The sequence below is a fragment of the Vicia villosa genome, linkage group LG7, assembly GCF_029867415.1.
Source record: "Vicia villosa cultivar HV-30 ecotype Madison, WI linkage group LG7, Vvil1.0, whole genome shotgun sequence".
Taxonomy (NCBI): Eukaryota; Viridiplantae; Streptophyta; class Magnoliopsida; order Fabales; family Fabaceae; genus Vicia; species Vicia villosa.
The window spans coordinates 31,640,457-31,664,223 of record NC_081186.1 but is presented as its reverse complement, the minus strand read 5'-3'; positions in this window follow the sequence as shown (position 1 = coordinate 31,664,223).

Genomic DNA, 23,767 nt, shown 5'->3' with positions numbered 1-23,767 from the left:
TACAAAATTCAATTTACAAAGGTATTTGAAACCACATATGAGCAATTTCAGAGCAATTGAAAAGTGATCGAAAAACAAGTGAGCTAAGCAAACTTAAGAGCCCATGGATAACCATGGATACAAAGGGTGCTAACACCTTCCCTTTGTATAACCTACCCCCTTACCCAGAATTTCTTAAAGGTCTTTTTTCTGTTTCTTTTATAAACCTTTCCTTAATTGGATAAAATAAAAGGTCGGTGGCGACTCTGTGATATTTTCAAAAAATGCGAAAGCATTAAGCGACAAAAAAGAGTCAGTTCACGTATCTCTACAGATCAGAGGTATGGCCCGGTATTAAAAAAAAATCGGAGGTCCACAGAACTGGCGACTCTGCTGGGGAGATACTTTCAAAAACAAAATGTTTTCAAAAGGGGTTACCTTAAGAGAATAGATCACTTCGATGTTTTCAATTGTTTGACTTGATTGCTCTATTTTTCAAAGGTTTGCTTGGGTATTTTGCTTGTGTGAAAGATTCTAACCCGAATCTCGAGATACCTTAAGTATATGACATTAGACCAAGGAAACTGTACGGCATGTACCGATACGGTTGATCTGGTAGTCATCGTTAGTGCGATACTTTGGTTTATACTGATGTCCCTTGAAAACGATCAAGGAGTATATTAGGCTTCCGAAATGTCATTAAACACTAATTTGTCTTAGAACCTTTTTAGTTGAACTTGACTTGTGGCCTATTAAGTGGCTAGCTTTGAAATTGATCGAAGTTAGTTATCCTCGAGGAATATTTTGATCGGCCGCTCGAGCGCCGTATTGAGATGTTACTTCCAAGGATCATAGAACCAAAGAGTTTACCTTTGTTTTTGCAGGTAAGGGCTCCCGCCACCCGAGATTACATCCGAATCAACATCTCAAGTACCATCTACTAAAAGACTTGGTGTCAGAATTCCCCAGGAATGTTCAATTCACTGAAAAGCATGGTCACCTACTCCATTTGGTTACCTCAAAATTTGAAGAAGACATGATACGGGTCCTGTTCCAGTTCTTTGACCCTGAACATCATTGCTTTACCTTTCCTGATTACCAGTTGGTACCCACTTTGGAAGAATTCTCTGAACTAATGGGATTGCCTGTTCGAAATCAATTACCTTTCACTGGTTTAGAAAGGATTCCAAAACCTGAAGTCATTGCTGCTGCTTTACATCTGCGGAAATCAGAAATCGAGTCCAATTGGGAAACAAAGAGTGGAGTTAAGGGTTTGCTTGCCAAGTTCTTATTGGAAAAGGCTCGACTACTGCTAGAAAACAAAAGTTATCCAGCTTTTGAGGAAGTTATGGCACTTTTGATCTATGGGTTGGTTTTATTCCCTAATCCCGACCAGTTCATAAGTGTACACATCATCAACCTTTTCCTAATCCGTAACCCGGTACCAACATTGCTGGGAGACATTCTACATTCTCTACACACTCGTACCATGAAGAAACGAGGAACTCTCATGTGCTGTATACCACTACTGGCTAGGTGGTTTACATTTCATCTTCCCCGATCAGTGTTGAGAAATGAACAAAGAATGCAATGGTCTCACAGGATTATGTCTTTGTCTCATTCAGATATCCGGTGGAACAACTTCTTTCAAAGAGACATTACTATCATTGATCATTGTGGAGAGTACCCTAATGTGCCACTCCTTGGCATCAAAGGAGGCATCACTTACAATCCCTCTTTAGCTCTACGCCAATTCGGATATGCAAGGAGCAACGGTCCTCATGACATGATTATCCGTGGCATTGTGTTTGATTACGAGAATGATTCTCATAGACACCGACGAAGGTTCATACATGCATGGGGCAGTGTCTATAGAATAGAAAGCAAAACTCTGGGGCAATGGAATTCTATTCCTATGGAACCCTACCTCAGATGGGTCCGCACTCATGCTCAGAAACTCCTTATGCCATATCCTGCTGTTCTACCTGTGACTATTGAACCAGAGGTCGAAGGATATGAACCTCAAGTTATTCTACACCCGGATATGCCAACTGACCTAGAAGAGTTGCAAAAATCTTGGGTTCAACTCAAAGAGGAAAGAGACACCTTCAAAGCATACTGTCAGGACTATGAGAGAAGAATATTGGAGCTCACCGGACAGCTTCAAGAAGAACAGCAGATCAACACATTCCTGGGGGCAAAGAGAAAGCGTCCAAGGGAGACCTGAGGGATCATTTATTTTATTTCTGTCTTGTAAGCCCAAATGAGGCAAAGAAAAAGAAGCAAAAAAAAAAAGAAAAAGAGAAATAAATTGATTAACTAACGTTTGTTTCTTCTTTAATAAATCTAAACTCTAAGATCCTTGAAAACATTGCACACACATTTCACTTCATGCATTGCATATACATTTCATACATTGCATTCATATACATTTGCATTTCATACATTGCATACACATTGCATCCAGTCATACACATTGCATAACAGGTTCACATGACGGATTTCTCATCTCCTCGCTGTTTATTTCAGTCAGAAGAGATGGAATCCGAGACATGAGCATCAAGAACCTCGAAGCACAGAATGCCCAAGTTCAAGTGGCAATTCTGGAACTGGCAAAGGGGCAGCAAGAACTGAAAGCCCTGATAATCAAGAAGAAAAAGAAGCCCAAAGGATCTGTAGGCGTGAGTCACCTGAAAAGGAAGATCAAAATCCCAGTCAAAAAGTTCAAAAAGCCACCGATTCCTGAAACAGTCGGTGATGGTGAACCAGAAGACAATCAAAGCAACCAGGGTTCTGCTAAACCCTCTCTCTCTTCAAATGAAGAAAATGATCATTCTGGGGACGAACCGGATGATGAAAAATACCAACAGCTGGAAGACCGTATGAAAGCTATGGAGATACAAAAAATACCTGGCCTAGATTTCAATGATCTGGGGCTCATCTCGGATGTTGTTATCCCTCCAAAATTCAAAGTTCCTGTCTTTGCAAAATATGATGGAGTTTCTTGCCCGAAACTACATCTGAGATCCTATGTGAGGAAGATACAACCTCATACAACAGATAACAAATTGTGGATTCACTTCTTCCAAGAAAGTCTGTCGGGTACACAACTCGAGTGGTACTATCAGCTGGAAAATACCAAGGTTCATACTTGGGAAGAATTAGTTGCTGCTTTTTACAAACAGTACCAATACAATGCTGATCTTGCGCCAACCCGTACTCAACTAAGGGGCATGTCTATGGGACCAAAAGAAAGTTTTAAAGGATATGCACAAAAGTGGAGAGATATGGCTGGAAGGGTTCAACCACCCTTATCTGATCGCGAACTAGTTGACATGTTCATGGGCACTTTAACTGGCCCTTTCTATAGCCAATTTGCTGGGAAGTTCATCAATCAGGTGTTTTCACTGACCTGATACTGACCGGAGAACGTGTCGAAAGTGGCATTCAAAATGGAAAAATTCAGATAGGTTCCACCTCTGGTACTACAAAAAGGCCCATCAGTGGGAGAAATGAGGTCAATGCAACTCAAATTCAAAAAAGTCGCAAAAGTGAGCAGCATCAATCTGTAGGGGCAGTTCTGATCTCCGCATCTGCGCCTCAAAAAGATCAACAGCCAAAATATACGCATCGACCAGATGCACCCAAGAAGAAATTTCACCAAAATCAACATGCCAATTTCTCAGGCATTGCAGCACTTGCTAAAAGCAGATCTGATCACCTTAAGAGGTCCTCCAAGGAATGTCAACACTTCCTCTCCGAATTATCGCCCTGATGCGACATGTGCCTATCACTCAAACTGTCCAGGACATGACGCAGATCACTGCTGGGCCCTGAAAAATAAAATACAAGATATGATAGATGCTGGTGAAATTGAGTTCGATCCTCCAGAAACTCCAAATGTCATCACAGCACCTATGCCAAAGCATGACAAAACTGTCAACGCTATCCTGGACACTGTTTACATCTATGATGTGAACGAATTATCAACTCCACTCTGCGAAGTCAAAGGAAAGCTAATCCGAGCTGGTTACTTCCCAGGGTGTGACCCCGACTGCTTTTATTGCTCATGCCTGCCCAATGGTTGTGAAAATCTGAGGATGGGAATTCAAAAATGGATGGATCGCCGTATCATTATGTTTGAGAGGCTCCCTTCTATGGACGTACTGTGCGAAGTCTTTGCAAACGGGATAAGAATAGAGGATGCCTCAGTGATATCCAGCTTACCATTCAAAATCTCTGCCAAGGCTCCATTCAAAATTTCTGCTACACTCAAAGTGGCATCAGTAGTCATTGCTAGTCCAACTCCATTTCCATACTCCTCAGACAAAGCTGTCCCATGGGGATATGACACTAATGTTTATGTTCATGGAGTTAAGCAGAGTACCTCGACTGAAGAGACCGCAAAGTTAACTACTCCAACTGTGGGTAATATTGTGGGTACCAGCAAGATCACGAGAAGTGGAAGAATCTTTTCACCAGAAATTTCTCCAAATGTTGCTGCTGGTCCATTCCGAGTCCCAGTTCCTAATCAAGATAACAGCGCTCGAGGCAAAGAGCCACAAGTTGAACAAGTTCAAACCCCGGTGGAGATCACTGCTGAGGATCCATCAAAGCAAGAAATGGAGGAAATATTGAAAATCATCTGCAAAAGTGATTACAATATTGTTGAGCAACTGGGGCACACTGCTTCAAAAATCTCAATGCTATCTCTGCTAAAATATTCAGAAGCTCATGCCAAAGCCCTGATGAAGTTCCTAAAAGCTGCGCACCGTACCTCAAGAGATCTCAGTCGGCCAATTTGAGAATTGTGTTGCCAATCTAACCGTGAGCAATGGTCTCGGTTTCTCTGATATGGATCTAACCCCTGCTGGGAAAAATCACAACAAAGCCTTACATATCTCCATTGAATGTAATGGCACCACTCTATCTCATGTGCTAGTAGATAACGGTTCTTCTCTGAACGTGTTACCGAAAACAGTACTAGAAAAGCTTGACTTCGAAGGAATTGTGTTACAACCAAGTGATGTTGTGGTAAGAGCCTTTGACGGGTCAACCAGAACGGTATACGGAAAAGTGAATCTCCCAATCAGAGTGGGTTCTCAAATCTTTGATTCTATCTTTTACGTAATGGAAATTCACCCAGCCTACTCCTGTTTACTTGGACGCCCTTGGATACATGGGGCAAACGCTGTAACTTCTACCCTGCATCAGAAGTTAAAATATCCAGTAAAAGGAAAGATTGTCACAGTCTATGGCGAAGAGGAATATGTGGTTAGTCACCTAAGCAATTCCAAATATGTCGAGTTGGAGGACGAATTCATCGAAACTCCATGCCAATCATTTGAGGTGGTCTCTCCAGATGTCTCTACCACCAAGCATATTCCTGCTACTCCAACTACAACTATGGCTTCTCTCAAAGATGCCAAAGCCATGATTGAACAGGGTGATTGCACAGTATGGGGACAGCTTCCCGATATACCCTACAAATCTGACAAGCTAGGTCTGGGCTATGATAGTGAAAATCAAAAGAATGATCAAAGTCCTCGTTCTGAAGGATTGATGTCTCACTTCGTCAGCCAAGAAGTAAACGCTATTGAAGATGAAGGAGTGTTCATGAACCATATCATCCAGCCATATCCAGATGAAATTCCACCCATTTCCATGGGAATGTGGGATGCTGTTCAAGAACCAAACGGTGGGTATAATTATCAGTATGCCGACACCTCAGAATTCTTATATTGCTATGGAGGACCTTACCCCGACTGGATGGGGTGATGAAGTTGGAAATGATCAAATTTTCACAAGTCCCGCCACTGAGCAATATCAAAATCCACCCAAAGAAGTATGGGACACGCTAGGAGAACCCAGCGGCAAATATGACTATATGGTGAAATACTCCGCTCCTCCGAGCTCACAAATTCCTATGGAGGACATTGTCCCAACTGGATGGGATGAACATTACGATGACAATTTCGCTCTTGAAAAAGCCAGAGAAATACCAAATAACGAGGGTTGCTTTCTGTCAGCATACACTCCTCATCAAGATGCACAAGTCTCTATTCAAAACATCATCCCGACTGCATGGGACGGCCTTATTGAGCATCTCGCTCAGCCAACAGAGATATCTCAGCATGGGCTCTCGTATCCAGTAGAGTATATCCCTTATCCCGAAGGATCACCGGCTCATTTTCCCACTAATAAAATCAATGCTGTGGAAGATGAAAAAGACAACTGCAACTGGAACAGCTGGGTACCCCCTGCTCACAACAGTGGATTGAACAACTGGAAAGCTGAGGATGTGATCTCCTTTGACCAGGAGTAAATGCCATTTCTTGTTTTCTTTGTGTATAATGTGCAAAGATAAAAGTGGTTCCTGAACAATCGAACCATGAGCTTGAAAAGCCGTGTGCCTTAGCACACCGGTCCTTCTATAAGGGCTTATCATATCATGATCATGTGCATTCAATAAAATCATGGGACGCTTGCATATTTAAATTTTGTGATCCTTTTTCCTTCTTTCTTCGCTTTCTAATAGCTATGTTTTTTCTTCACACATACTCACATAATTAACTTGCAGATTCACATACACTCTGCATCCAGTCAACAACGATTCTGCTATTGCCCGTCATGACTTTGAAAATCCGATCTACCAAACTGAGGACGAAAGTGAGGAAGATTGTGAAGTGCCAAGAGAACTTGCAAGGCTGCTAGAACAAGAAGACAAGGCCATACAGCCTCACGAGGAGCCAATTGAGGTCATCAACTTGGGCAGCAACGAAGAAAAGAAAGAAGTCAAAATAGGGGCTGGTTTAGAACACAGCGTCAAGCAAAGACTGATTCAAATGCTGCGAGACTACGTCGAGATATTCGCCTGGTCCTATGAGGATATGCCAGGCCTTGACACGGACATCGTAGTTCATCGCCTACCAATCAAAGAAGGTAGCACTCCAGTCAAACAAAAACTACGAAGGAGTAGGCCTGATATGTCAAAAAAGATCAAAGACGAGGTTGAAAAACAATTCAATGCCGGATTCCTAAAAGTTGTAAGTTATCCTCCATGGATAGCTAACATCGTCCCTGTACCTAAAAAAGACGGGAAAGTCAGAATGTGCGTGGACTACAGAGATCTGAACCGGGCAAGTCCCAAAGATGATTTCCCTTTACCACACATCGATGTACTGGTTGACAATACCGCACAATGCAAGGTATTCTCCTTTATGGACGGATTCTCAGGGTACAATCAAATCAAGATGGCACCCGAAGACATGGAAAAAACAACCTTCACAACACCCTGGGGAACCTTTTGTTACAAAGTAATGCCCTTTGGTCTGAAAAACGCAGGAGCCACCTATCAACGTGCAATGGTAGCACTATTTCATGATATGATTCATCAAGAAATAGAGGTGTATGTCGATGACATGATTGCAAAATCCAACACCGAGGAAGAACATTTGGGTCATTTACACAAGTTGTTTGACAGGCTCAAGAAATACAAGTTGCGACTGAACCCAAATAAGTGTACCTTTGGAGTAAGATCCGGCAAACTCTTAGGTTTCATCGTCAGCAGCAAAGGTATTGAGGTTGATCCCGCCAAGGTTAAGGCCATTCAAGAAATGCCTATACCTCGTACCGAGAAACAAGTCAGAGGATTCTTGGGACGTCTAAATTACATCGCCCGATTCATTGCCCACATGACTACTACTTGTGTGCCGATCTTCAAACTGTTGAAGAAAGATCAAGTGGAAAGGTGGAATGACAAATGCCAGTTAGCCTTTGACAAAATCAAAGAATATCTCCAAAAACCTCCAATCTTGTTGCCACCTGTGGAAGGCAGACCTCTGATAATGTACCTAACTGTGCTAGAAGACTCGATGGGGTGTGTACTAGGGCAACATGACGAATCCGGCCGAAAGGAGCACGCAATCTACTATCTTAGCAAAAAGTTTACCGATTGTGAAACAAGATACTCACTACTCGAAAAAACTTGTTGTGCCTTAGCTTGGGCAGCTCGCCGACTAAGACAGTACATGCTAAATCACACCACTTTCCTAATCTCCAAGATGGATCCCATCAAATACGTGTTCGAAAAACCTGCTCTCTCTGGAAGAATAGCGAGATGGCAAATGATCTTAACAGAATATGACATTCAATACACTTCACAAAAAGCAATCAAAGGAAGTGTGGTAGCTGATCATCTGGCTCATCAAGCAGTGGATGATTATCAAGCATTGAACTTTGACTTCCCAGACGAAGACATTATGCTAGTCAATGACTACAAACAATCAGGACCAGAAGAAGGACCCGGGCCAGGATCCCGGTGGACTATGGTTTTTGACGGAGCTTCTAATGCACTTGGCAATGGCATCGGAGCTGTGATCATTTCCCCCACAGGAGGTCATACACCATTCACTGCCAGGTTATGCTTCAATTGCACTAACAATATAGCCGAATACGAAGCATGTATTCTGGGTCTCAAAGCTGCAATCGATCTAAGAATCAAATTCCTGGAAGTCTACGGAGACTCGGCCTTGGTAATCTACCAAGTCAAAGGGGAATGGGACACAAAGCACCCAAATCTAATTCCTTACAAAGCATATGTGCTGAGTTTGATTCTTTACTTCGAAGAAATCACTTTCGAACACATCCCACGCGAGGAAAATCAACTAGCTGATGCTTTAGCTACCATGTCATCCATGTTCAAAGTCAGGTGGGACAACGAGGCGCCTATGATCACCATCTACAGGCAAGATGAACCATCCTATTGCAATGAGATCAATACCGAAGGAACCGAGGAAAAACCATGGTTCCATGAGGTAAAAAGATATCTCGAAACTCAGGAGTACCCTGAAGGGGCATCCATTAATGACAGAAAGTTTCTAAGGAGATTTGCTGCCAAATTCTTTCTAAGCAATGGAACCCTATACAAACCCAACCATGACTCGACTTTACTTCGCTGTGTAAACAAGAAGGAAGCAGAACAGATCATGGAAGAAATACACAATGGTGCCTTTGGTACTCATTCCAGTGGACATACAATGGCTAAAAAGATCCTCAGAGCAGGTTATTACTGGTCTACCATGGAAACAGACTGCCATCATCACTCCCGAACATGTCACAAGTGCCAGATATATGCTGACAAAGTACATGTACCTCCAGTTCCATTAAGCGTCCTGACGGCTCCTTGGCCTTTTGCAATGTGGGGTATTGATATGATTGGAGAAATCAAACCTACTGCCTCCAACGGACATCGCTTTATCCTGGTCGCTATTGACTACTTCACAAAGTGGGTAGAAGCAGCTTCATTTGCTTCTGTCACCAAAAATGTGGTAGCCCGGTTCATCAAATACAATCTCATTTGTCGGTATGGCATCCCTGAACGGATTATCACGGACAATGGCACAAATCTAAACAACAGAATGATTACTGAACTTTGCACACAGTTCAAAATCAAGCATCATAATTCCTCTCCATATCGACCAAAGATGAACGGCGCGGTGGAAGCTGCCAACAAGAACATCAAGAAAATCATACAAAAAATGACAGTAACCTACAAAGACTGGCATGAGATGTTGCCTTTTGCTCTTCATGGTTATCGCACATCTGCGCGTACTTCAACAGGGGCAACTCCATTCTCCTTAGTCTATGGTATGGAGGCAGTTCTTCCAATTGAAATTCAGATTCCTTCCCTAAGGATTATGAAAGAAGCCAATCTAGACGAAGACGATTGGATTCAAACACGGTTGGACCAGATAAACTTGATTGATGAGAAAAGGCTCGCAGCTATTTGTCATGGTCAGCTATACCAAAAGCGCATGATCAAGCCTTCAACAAAAAAGTCAAAAGTCAAGCATACCAAACTGGTGGCTTGGTTGTCAAACGCATCATCTTACCACAAGGTGATCCCAGAGGCAAATGGACTCCCACCTACGAGGGACCATTCATAATCAAGAAAATATTCTCCGGCGGCGCCATGTTGCTTACCACCATGGATGGCGAGGATTTCCCACACCCTGTGAATGCTGACATAGTCAAAAAATACTTCTCTTGAAAAAAAAACAGCTCGCTAAGTTGAAAACCTGAAAGGGCAACTTAGGCAAAAATGAGCGTCTCGGTGGATTGAAAACCCGAAAGGGCGGTCCAGGCAAAAATTAGAGACTAAACAAAAAATCCCGGTAGGCTGAAAACCTGAAAGGGCGGCCTAGGCAAAAGTTAGGGAATGAAGCATACAACTGTGTTCCGTTCAGCTGCCTACTCACCATCAAGATTCAACACCTCAAAGACACCGATCAGTCTAATCACTTTCTTCCAACAAGTAAGGGATGAGATGCTCGAAGACAGATTGGCAATAGCAGAGTTGAAACTTGACAGGATCATTTTCACATAGCTATTTATCTTCATAAATATTTTTCAAAACTTTCTGACAGTTTCCTACTTCTAGGATTGTTGTCTCCCTGTGCTAACCCGCCTATCATGGCTCTTTTCAATGCAGCTCTTTCAAAAATCACTATTTTCATTTCTTCTGTTTAAATGCGTAAGCGTCTCAATGATAATTTTGAATGAACATATGCATTTGAATATGATTGATGTTTACCAGGAAAAACAGGAATGGCATTCAGGAAATGTCCCGATCATCTGGATAGCATTCCATCAGAAGGAAATCACCAAGAGAAACGCATTTCTCAGCAAATTCCTCAAAAAGATTTTCTCTTCAAAAGAAGTCTTATCCCCCAGCAGGGTTGTTCCAGATTACTATCTTCAAAAGGTGTGATCCCCGCGCCCGGACTTGGTCAGATAGTGCATCGGAGGATTATGCATCTTCCTCATTCCCATTTGAAAGGGCATCAGAACTTCCAGTTACCTTTGGTTCCCCAAGCAGTAGTCAAAGATCCTTCAACGGGATACCCGGGTTCTCAAAGAATTTCCCCAGACGAGGGTACTCAAGCAAGACAAAAGATCATCAACGATCACAATACATTCATGTCCAGCTGACTAGTGGGAATTTATTTTTCCAATTAGAAGCTTGACATCACATTCATACATCACATTCACATATTCACATTCACATATTCACATTCATACATCATACATCATACATCATACATCATACATCATACATCATGCATCATGCGCATATTCATACACAGCATAACATGCATATTTCTCCGGGAATATCTCACATTTACATGCATCATAAACATTGCATATCACTAACTTGATTTTTCAGGTAGGCAGATATCTTCAACAAAGATGTTCTCAATCACATGCCGTGTTCACCTGAATTCCATGAACGGTTCTCTCAGATATAATCAAGCCAAAGATTCATTCTGATCACTTACCCACTCAAAAACAAGCATCACAGATCAAAAGCGATACCTCAGACGGTTCCAAAACGATCTAGCATCACAGATCAAAGTCGATACCTCAGACGGTTCCAAAACGATCTAGCATCACAGATCAAAGTCGATACCTCAGACGGTTCCAAAACGATCTAGCATCACAGATCTAAAGCGATACCTCAGGCGGTTCCAAAACGATCTAACATTGCGGATCTAAAGCGATACCTCAGACGGTTCCAAAACGATCTAACGTTGCAGATCTAAAGCGATACCTCAGACGGTTCCACAATGATCAAATTCCAAAATCTAAAAAAAAACTTTGGACAAGTTCCGTAACGATTATCTTCCAAGACTTAAAGCGGTAACCTTGGACGGTTCCGAAACAGTCAACACAAAGACTTTCAAATCCTTCATCAAGATATAATCAATGGATTCATTCTGATGAACAGACCCTCAACCCATTTACCAGGTGGCATCTGAAAGCCCATCTCAGGTAATGTTTCAATCTGCCAACAACATTTCGCAGACGACATTCAAATGCAACTTCCAACATCTCTTCTGATCAAGGTAAGTGCAAATTTTCAGGGCATCTAAATATTCAATCATCTTCTACCTTCAGATTTCAGGCAATCTCTTCAGGTTTAAGAAGATTGAATAGGGGCAACTGTTATACCCCAAAATTTGCCCACATATTTTTCAAGAAAACTCCAATCTGAAAATTAAGGGTCTCATATAATCATGGATTTTTATTTCAACAAATATCCTGACATATGAAATACTTAGTTTTTAGAATTTTTCTTATACAGTAATTTGGCTTGCAGTTGAATTTATTCTTACGCAAACTCCAAATACTGTTTATTACTTCACACATGCTATTTATTTATTTACAGATAAATAGTACTGACACAATTGGTACAGAGTTAAATCTTTTTGCAGGCGCAGAATCAGGAAACTCAGACTGTACTGGTAACAGTAAACATTAGTTATTTATTATGTCTGTGTTTTTCTAACAAGTCATGTAAATAAACTTTCATTTTTCACATAAAACAAAAAACAAAAAAACAACAAAAAAGAAAATTAACTTTGACTGTTGATTTTTCACTCTAACTGCTACGTCAATACCTGAACAGTCAGTTGACAGCCAAACTGCTGGCAGTACAATTCTCAGTGTTTTGTACCATCAATCAAATCAATCTTTCACAATTCAAAATTCCAAGATCTTTGTGCTAGAAGTCTTCTGAATATCACGCGATTAGCAGAGACTCAACACTGCACAAAAATCAGGTACGCTTAACTGTCTCCTACACAAACAGTCCCTAATCAGGGTTTTTCTTGTTTTTACAGGAGCAACAAGTTTTTGAGAGCTCAAATGGATTTCATACACATCCATATATCTCAAAGTACCATCATACAAATTTTCAAACTTCAATTCACTCAGACGCACCGTCAGCAGCTCAAACAGTCAACAGACGACCCGTTTGACCAAAAAGTCAACAGACAGTCAAAAATGAAATTTTTTGTCAAAGTCCATATTTTGTCAAAGGATTCATCATTTGATCATTGGATGATCATAATTCATCAAGGAAAGATCAAAAATCAACAAAACCCTAAGATTCAAAATTAGGGTTTTTGCCTGAAAAGTCAACTCAACTTTGACTGATCATAACTTTCTCATCCTTCATCCAAAAAATTCAAACCAAAGCTTGTTTTGAAGGAAATTCAATTATCTTTCAAATGCCATTGATCCCATGGTCATTGGATTCACCATTTGAAAAATATGACCAAAGACATTACAGGTCATTTTCAAAGTCAACAAAAAGACACTTTTTTCAAAAGGACACACAAGGAGCTTCAAAAATCATTTTGACATGAGACCAAAGACATTGGTTAGAGGACTCTTTGAGGTTTCTAAAAAGTGCAAGATCTCCTTCATATGACAAAAATTGAAGGATTTACACCTTGTTGAAGTTGGCTAAATTTTGGGAAAATACATGAAATCAACATTGTTCAAAATTGCATTTTTTCCAAATGGGGCCAAGTTTTCAGCATTCAAACATCATTTCCATGATGATATGGGCCTCCCACGACCAAGACTAAGCCCATACCTTTTTTATCCATTTTTTGCATGATTTTATCTTACTTTAAGATTAAAATTAAAAGGAAAATGCATGGATAAATGGTAGCTTACAATCTAAGCATGACTCACCCAAGGAACCTTCAATTTTCTGCAGAGGATTGGTGCACAAGGCAAGAGCATTGAATGGAGTCAAGACTTGGTCAAAAATTCAAGGTTTTTAATATTTAAAAACCAAGTTTTCAACAAAGGCAACTAGCTGCAAGTTAGCTTCAATTCTAAGCACACATAGCTTATAAATAAGCTATCATAGTTCAGCAAACAAGGGGAGACGAGTTCAGAAGCAAAGCTAAGCATAACACCTTTGTAATCACTTGAAAAAATTCAAAGAAAACTCAAATTCGAATTTGTAATTTCTGCTCATTTCAATACAAACTAAGCATTCATACACCTTCCTTGAACATCACTGAAACTATCTCAATCAATTACAAGCCTTGAAGCTCACTGAATCGAGCTACACAGGTCAAAGATTGTTCAAACTAAAATCAATCCGTATCTGGCTATTCACACATGTTTAACAAGATGTAGACATACTATTGAGTTTGGTTTGAGGTGTAGATCATTTCTGGAGCTTTAATTAAGTTTTAGATGCGTATACACGAAACCACCATTTTAGGGTTCTTCATCCCAAAATTAGGGTTTTCTAAATTAGGCAAAATTACAGGTTCTGAATAGTACCATTGAGTTCGCATGAACAATACGAACTCAACCATACCATCGCGCCAAATTTATACTCACGTTTGCTTGTATTCGCTATTATTACCAGGTGTAAAAGATTGGGTTTTTTACACCACCTGCAAATGAACGGTGTAAAAACCCATCTGAAGGTTGAAGATGATGCGTGGCGCCCTCTGATTCGCTGGGAGGCGCGCGCGTGTTTTTTAAACTGACTTGGAATTCAGTGTTTTGCAGGTGCTCCACGTGCTGTGGTCCCTCACCATCTGGGCCTTCTGATCCATCCATCAACTCATCCAACGCCTCAGAACACGCACGCATATCATACTCCCTCATTTAATTTCCATACAGGATCAGTATCCTTTTATTTTTTATTTTATTTTCTATTTTGTTTTAATTTCTTTGTTAAATTAATTAAAAATAGTTTTAAAAATCCAAAAAAATACACAAAAAATATTTTTAGACTTCTAAAATAATATATTATTTTTTGAAATAAAAATATTTTATTTTCTTCAAAATTTTAATATTTTTGCATAATTAATTAGTATATATTTATATATTTGCTTTTTAATTATTCTAACCAATCAAAAAATCATAAAAAAAAATTGTTCTTTGTGTTAAATATTGTTTATATATCATAAACTAATTTTGTACATATTTTGAATAATTTTCTTTTTAAGTTTTAATTATTTGTATAATTATTTGCATAATTATGTTTTAATTAACTTAAATCAATTTCAAATCAATTTCCAAAAATTCCAAAAAAATTAGTTTTGTTTTAAAATTAATTAACAAATATTTTGTACATATTTTAAACTTAATTTCTAGGTTTAAATATATTTCCATCTTTTTTCTTCATTTTAATTTAATTAATCATGCATTAATTATAATTAAAATCAATCATAAAAAATCCAAAAACATGCCTTTTATTTTTCTTGCAATTTAAAATTCCTAGATAAATGTATAGGATGTCAAATTCATGTAAATAGGCTAGTTTACATTTCCTGCACAATCGATGTAATAGCGTAGATTTACTTTCCGCACTTTACATTTCCGCACTTTAATTTCCAGCACATATAAACTGCGTGTGTGTCAAAGATAAAATTGAACCGTTAGATCACTAACTTCAAAGATAAATATCTGAATCCAATCACAATCACACTTGCACCTCTTCAGGAAATCCCTTTTCAATCCTTCAAAATCAAAGTCAAAATTCCACTGTTTTGAGTACAAAATCGAACCTTGCTTTTATATCCGGTGAAAGGATAGATTTTTAAAGGAAATAGGATAAAGACCTTACAACTCAGGGTAGACCTCCTAGTTTGCTTGCTCAAATCAAAACAAACAAAATTCTCATACACTGTTGATTTTTCAAAACTTTCAAAAAAGACAATACTTTGTATACATCCAAACACGGATTATTACAAAGTTAACGTTCTTTTCAAAACATCTTTCGAAAGATAAACAAGCATTTTGTATACATCCACACACGGATCATTACAAAATTCAATTTACAAAGGTATTTGAAACCACATATGAGCAATTTCAGAGCAATTGAAAAGTGATCGAAAAACAAGTGAGCTAAGCAAACTTAAGAGCCCATGGATAACCATGGATACAAAGGGTGCTAACACCTTCCCTTTGTATAACCTACCCCCTTACCCAGAATTTCTTAAAGGTCTTTTTTCTGTGTCTTTTATAAACCTTTCCTTAATTGGATAAAATAAAAGGTCGGTGGCGACTCTGTGAATTTTCAAAATGCGAAAGCATTAAGCGACAAAAAAGAGTCAGTTCACGTATCTCTACAGATCAGAGGTATGGCCCGGTATTAAAAAAAATCGGAGGTCCACAGGAGCATTTAATGCTTTGCGTGAATAGTACAACGCTGCATTTAATGTTTCACACTTTTGTCAACTACCTCGAGCCATGCTTTTGCTGCTTTTACTGACTTTGCCTTTTGTAGCTTCTAACGTTCCTTTTGTCAGTCAGAGATTTGACGTTATAGCTTTTTCATCTTGTACTTTCTTCTGGACTCAGAATGTGTTGAGTAGACATTTGAATTTCAGAGTCTCCAGCTTTGGTACAGAGCATCTTCTGTCTTCTAACTTTGAAGAGCTTTGAGCGTGATACCATCAGAGCTTCAGAGCTTGTACTTCTGACTGCCATCTTCTGATGCTTTTCAGTTCATGTTCTGATTCTGCATGACCATCTTCTGATGTCTTGCCAGACCATGTTCTGATGAAGCCATCCAGAACTTCTGGGTCAGTGCTTCTGAACGCTGATTTGTGCATACTCTTTTATACTTTTCCTGAAATGGAAAACGTAAAGGATTAGAGTACCACATTGTCTTATACAAAATTTATACGTAACATTCCGCATTCTCGTTTATTTCGAGAACCTCATCACACGATACATGCATCATGACATTGCATTAAACTAATTTTGCCTTTTCAGGTCATATCACAATCAAAAGAACATTATCATCCAGATACGGTACAAAGACGATTGTATCAACAATTCAATCTTAATGCTCATTCAAGACACAAATATAATCTTGATGCTTAATTCTGGGTTATTCTTAAGAGATAATTCGGAAACAATCAAAGAACTTCTTATCCTCTCCAGGAACCTTTTTAGGTAGTCTTCTTTAAGACATGTCCCATCCTTTCTAGGAGCCTTTCTAGGCCAATCTTGTTTAAGACATATCACATCCTTTCTAGGAGCCTTTCTAGGTCAGTCTTGTTTAAGACGTATCATATCCTTTCTAGGAACCTTTCTAGTTAGGTTTGTTTAAGACATATCATATCCTTTCTAGGAGCCTTTCTAGGTTAGTCTTGCTTAAGACGTTTCTTATCCTTTCTAGGAGCCTTTCTAGGTAGTCTTGTTTAAGACATGCCATATCCTTTCTAGGAGCCTTTCTAGGTAGTCTTCTCTAAGACGTTTCTTATCCTTTCTAGGAACCCTTCTAGGTAGTCTTCTCTAAGATGTTTCTTATCCTTTCTAGGAGCCTTTCTAGGTGAGTCTTGTTTAAGACGTATCATAACCTTTCTAGGAACCTTTCTAGGTAGTCTTTTCTAAGACGTTTCTTATCCTTTCTAGGAACCTTTCTAGGTAGCATTGTTTAAGGCGTATCATATCCTTTCTATGAGCCTTTCTAGGTCAGTCTTGTTTAAGACATATCATAGCCTTTCTATGTAGTCTTGTTTAAGACATATCATATCCTTTCTATGAGCCTTTCTAGGTTAGTCTTGTTTAAGACACTTCATATCCTCTCTAGGATAGTCTTGTTTGAGACATGTCTCAACCTCTTTAGGTAATATTCTTTAAAAATATTTATCCAACTTTTTCTAAGACATCTCTTGCCCTTTCAGGAAATTTTTAGTTAGTCTTCTCTAAGACAATTCTTCTCGAGCTTTGTTTAAAGCCTAATCTTCTTTACATCTGTCAGTGATCTACCCTATTCAGGAACCTCTTCAGGTAGTCTTCTGTAAGACATTACTTCATTTTGATGAATCTCTCCTTAAGACAAAATCAATGCATATGACCCAGTCTGAAAAGCATCTGCTTTAGACAATACTCCATCAACATCTATATGGCATCTTTAAGCCCATCTCAAACAATATCTTGTCAAACATCTGGATAGAATCTTTAAGCCCATATTTGATGACACTCCATCAACATCTATATGGCATCTTTGAGCCCATCTCCAACATTATTTCCTGCACCAGCAAGCGCAAATTTCTAGGTATTCTAGTGTTCAATCCGCTTTCATCTTCAGATCACGATAGGCGAACAAGCCAATCTACCTCTTCAGATTTAAGAAGATTGAACAGGGGAAGCTGTCATACCCCAAAATTTTCCCATCACATTTTGACTTACCTGACTTTCTAATGCACAAGGCTACACAAGAATTGGGCATGCTCATCCTTCTCCTAAGCAAAAGGTCCCCAACTAGGGTTTTGTTTCTTCTCATGGAAAAGAGATTTTTGACACCTCAAGTGGACTTTATGGCTTCCTATATGCTTCAAAGAATCCACATATTAATTTTCTAGCCTTGATTCACAAGATTACTCAGTCAATGGTTCAAAAGGTCAAGAGTCGACTATGTTAGGTCAAAAGTCAACTATGGTCAAATCACAATCAAAACTCCTGATTTTTGGTCAACATCAATGTTTTGAAGTCACATTCATCATTTGATCAAGGGTTGATCATGATTCATCAGAAAAAGGATCCAAAATAATCAAAAGATAAATTTTCTAAATTAGGGTTTTAAGGAGAAAGTCAACTACACTTTGACTGATCATATCTCCCACATGGCTCATCAGAAATTCCCCAACCAAAGCTCATTCTCAATGAAATTCAATTCTCCACAACTTCGATGTTAGGCTCAAGACCAAGAAATGCACCATTTGAGAGATATGAGACAAAACATTACAGGTCCTTCTAGAAGCTCGCAAAAAGCTGTTTTTTGTCAGGAGTCATATCTTCAAGATAAAATCTCCAAATGGAAAAAAGGTTCCAAAGTGGCTTATAGAGGACATATTGGGCTTTCGAAAAAGTCCTAGAACAAATTCATATGATAAATATTGAAAGAGTTATGATTGTCAGAAGTAGGAGAAATTTCAAGAAAACCATGAAACCCTAATTGATGAATTTGAAGATTTTGGGCAAAGGGCTTGTGTTTATGGATTATGGACGTGACAAGGAGCTTAAGAGAGGCCCGTTAATCATATAAATTTTATTTCATGATTTTATTTTATTTATTTTTTATTTTATTCATTTAATTTCAAATTAAATCAAAATAAAATCACACTTAAATGAAATAAATTTTTATGATTCATGTTCCAAATATTTAGTCGATCCAAAATCAGTCACGAGAACCATAAAAAACGTGCAAATAGATTTGGAACAAGAATGAGCCCATTTAGAAAGATTATGTGTGATTTTCAAATCAAATATTCATCATTTATCAAGAGCTTAATTTCTTGAGATTCTTTCCATGTTTTACAACCCTAATTTACTCCCATATATATACCAAACACATTCATAACATGGGGGGACGAAAAAAAGGAGAGGAGGCGAGGGATTCTCAAGAGTGAAAAATTCAAAGAATAGAGCACAAACCGTACCATTCCTTCTAACGAGATTTCAGGCCCTATATCCATTCCAACCAACTCCTGAGTGATCATACAATAAGCCCAGGTAAGTGGTAACACTCAATCATGCGTATAATTCATGTACCTGAAGGATAGAAAAACACTTAGAAAGGGGGGTTTGAATAAGTGTGACTTTAAAAACTCTTAAGATAAAAACAATGAACACAATATTTTTATCCTGGTTCGTTGTTAACGAAACTACTCTAGTCCACCCCCTTAGAGTGATTTAACTCACCTGAGGATTTAATCCACTAATCCCACAAGATTACAATGGTTTTCCACTTAGATATCCTCTAAGTCTTCAAGATTATTCTAATCACAACCTGATCACTCTAGGAACACAATGCTTAGATACCCTCTAAGACTTTCTAGAGAATCCGATCACAACTTGATCTCCTCTAGTTCTTTACAAATGAATGTAAACAAACTCTGACAAGAGTTATACAATGCTTCTTAAAAGCTATAATCACAACTGTGATATTTCTCTTAAAGTTTAAGCTTAATTTCACTAAGATATTACAACAGTAATGAAATGAGGTTGAAGATGAAGTTTGAGAGCTTTTTGAAATTGACAGCGTTTCTGTATGTTTGCGCAAAGTGTTGTATTCAGCTTCTCATCAAAACTTCTATTTATAGGCGTTTGAGAAGATGACCGTTGGGAGCATTTAATGCGTTGCGTGATCCGTACAGCATTGCATTTAATGTTTCACTCTTTTGTCAACTACCTCGAGCCTTTCTTTTCCTGCTTTAACTGACTTTGCCTTTAATAGCTTCTAACGTTCCTTTTGTCAGTCAGCGTAGCCTGCCATCTTGTACTTGCTTCTGATCTGATGTTTGTATAAACAACGTTTGAATATCATCGGAGTCAAACAGCTTGGTGCAGAGCATCTTCTTGTCTTTTGACCTTGAAGTGCTTCTAGCGTGATACCATGAGAACTTCAGTGCTTCTGCTTCTGATCTCAAGTTCTTCTGATGCTTCAATAGACCATGTTCTGATTCTGCTTGACCATCTTCTGATGTCTTGCGAGAGCATGTTCTGATGTTGCATACTTGAACCTTCTGAGTCAGTGCTTCTTGCGCTGATTTTGTGCATACTCTTTATATGTTTCCTGAAATGGAATTTGCATTGGATTAGAGTACCACATTATCTCAAGCAAAATTCATATACATTGTTATCATCAAAACTAAGAATATTGATCAGAACAAATCTTGTTCTAACAATCTCCCCCTTTTTGATTATGAAAAAAACATATAAATGATATGAATTTGCAATCAGAATATCAGACGGCTAAAGACAATTACACAGTTATAGCATAAGCATATAAACATAGTGTGTGAATATGTCTCCCCCTGAGATTAACAATCTCCCCCTGAGATAAATAGTCTCCCCCTGAAATAAATACTGGAAGAAGTTTATAAATAAAGGACTTCCCTAAGTATTTTCCATTTCAGTTGAGACGATTACATATGCTTAGAACTTCAGAACATTTAGAGCTTCTGCTTCTTGCTTCCATAGGACAGCTTCAGAGCTTTGAATTTCTTCTTGAATCATTGCATGCTAGATTGTATCAGAACATTGTTGAATGTACCAGAGCATCATCAGAGCATCTCTACATCCTGAAATGTTTCAGAACAAACTAAACGACAAAATTCAGAGCATGAATGAATCAGAACATAAAATATGTATCAGAGCATATAGTATGTATCAGAGCACAAAAAAAATTGTATCAAAACATATAAGGGATAAGAATGTGTTGGAGCATATTCTATCACAAGAATATCAGAACATTCTTCCTTCTTGATTCTGATCTTGAAGCTTCACAGCACTAAGCTTGCTTCAAATCCCATGAGCATGTTTCTATATAGAATTGCTTTTCCTCATCTCTTTGCTTCTCATGTTGAGCTTTTTCAGAATGTCTTCAATCTTGCAAAAATCTCAAAGACATAGAACTTGCAAATTCTATTAGAAATGTGGAGACTTACTCCCAGCAACAGATATAGTTAATCAAATCAATTATCACATTTTCTCCCCCTTTTTGTCATAACATCAAAAAGCATAAAAGATTCATATGAAAGAACAAACAATCAATATGAGAGAGAAGAAGATTTCATTGATCATAAGAAGATATCAGAAGATACAAGAAACAATGCAAGAAAACAGATGCAAGAACAAGAGACAACTAAGACTCAAAAGACTACGACTAGCCTAGCTTAGACATGATCTTGGCCAGCATGTCGTGAATTCCAGAAGTGCTTTCAGTTTGCTTCTTCATGAAAGCCCTAACTCTTCACGTGCTTCATCATGTTTATCCAGGCGAGAAGCAAGAACAACTTGATTCTGTTGAAGAGCCTCCAAAGTCTTATCCAAACGAGAGGGTTCACCAGAAGTTTCACCACCAACATTCAGTGGGATAACATGTCCAACAAAAGCATCCAATGTAAGAACATCTTCTTGAGTTTCCGGAACAGAACTTTTCTCAGAAGAATGATTCTCAGCATCTTGTTTCTCAGCATCAGCTTCTTGCATAGAAGAATCTTCATCATATTCTGGGGTAGGAAGATCAGAATCTCCATTCTCCAGAGCTTGAAGAATCTCAGCCAGATTCTTTGGAGGAATGGGAGCAGCAACGATTGGATGGTAGACAACCTCAGAAACAACCATGGTAGGAGCCTGCTCAGAAGAATTCGCCCTAAGCCAGTGGAATAACCATTGGGAATCTTCAGTCAGAACAGGAAACTTAGGCTTCCACACAACAATCTCCCAAGAGTGTGCTTCTTGTTCAGCTTCTAAAGCTTCTGCAAGTTCATAAACAAGGGGTTTCTCTTCCAAGCAGTATCTGCCTCCAAGGGGACTATGCCAGAACTCTTCATAGGATCTCAGAATTCCAAGATGACCAGGAGCTTCTGCTTCACATATCTTCTGAAGCTTCCAGAACTCATAGTTCATCTGTGTTCTGAACATCCTCAAGAGATTCCTGAGTTCAACATCATCCATCCTGGCATGATGTGCTGCCTTAAAGTCTCTAAATCTGTCTGCAGTCTCAGATTTAACAGTTCAAAATATACACCAACAGAAAATTCCCGGCGGGATTTGAGTCTGGTGATAGCAAAGTCTGGATTCAGAAAGAAGTAGGGTTAAGGTTCTCTATTGAGACAGAGAGATGATTTTGCTTCATTCTCATAGTCTAACACCACTAACTCAGGTTTAGGACGAGGCTTGGGTGTGTAATTGCAATCGCGAAGAAATTGCTCATGTGATGCAGAATCTGGAAGGTCAGAGAAGCAAGGATTATTTTGTGAGGGGGAAGAAATGGGGTCATAGTTAGAATGAGGAGGAGGTTGAGAAGTGGAGATATTTGAGTGAGGAGGAAAGAGGGTTTTAAGAGGTTGGATATCAAGAACAAGGGTTTCAAGGGGATGGTCAGAAGCAATGTTGGTTTTGGGTGGAGAGGGAGGAATGAGAACGTTTGTTTGGGGAGAAGAAGGAGGTGTGAGAACAGGGGTGAGTTGAGGTGATTCTGTTGGGGCTGTTTCTGGTAGAATTTCTGGTTGAGGGGTAACCGGAACTTCTGTTGGTACAGATTCTGAATTTAAAATAGAGACAGAGACAGGTTCAGAAATATGTATACCTTTAGACATATTCTGAAGAGCTTCAAATTCAGCTTCAAGCCTTTTCTGCTTCTTCTTCTTCTCATACACAGTCTTCGCCTTCCCAAGAGAAATTTCACTTCTTCTGGCAATATCCAGTCTCTCTTTGTCTCTATCCACAGCTTCTTGACCTTCAACTTCTTGAGTTACTCCTTCTTGATTTTCTTCTTCTTACTGATTCACAGCTTCTAGAATCTCTTCTTCTTCATCCGACTCTTCTATTATCAATTTCCTTTTCTTTTTCTTCTTCTTTTCTACTTCCTTTCCATGTTCTACATTCTTATTTTTCTTCAACTTTCTCTTCTTCTTCTTCCTTCTCTCGGTAGCTTCTTGTTTAGTATTTTCATTTTCAACTAATACTTCCTGATTTTCTTCAGCAATAACTTCTCTTTCAGCAGCATTCTCATCAACTACTGTAGCAACTTCTTCTTAGGTTTCCTTCTCCTAGTTAACAGAAGGACGATCAAACTTACGCTTTGTCCTTCTTTCTTTATTGGCAACAACTTCTGGTGCAGCTTCTGAAACATCTTCTGAAACTGCAGGCCTGGAAGTGGAAGCTTTCTTACGACCACATTTAGCAGAAGCATCTTGAGCACCACCTTCCTTGAGAGTGTCAAGATAAAGAGCCTTAACTTCTGGCAGCTCACTTCTGAAAAACGTTTCAAACTCAGCAAGAACAGGACTTCTTCTGCTTCTTGCTCCAGGGAGAGGTTGAGGAATGACTCTAACAGCTTGAATAAGATTCATCTTTCTCAAGGTGTAGGCATTCAAGCAGCTTCCTGTATCAGTAACAGGATCCTTGATAATTCCTTGAGCTTCCAAGTCTTCAATAGTCT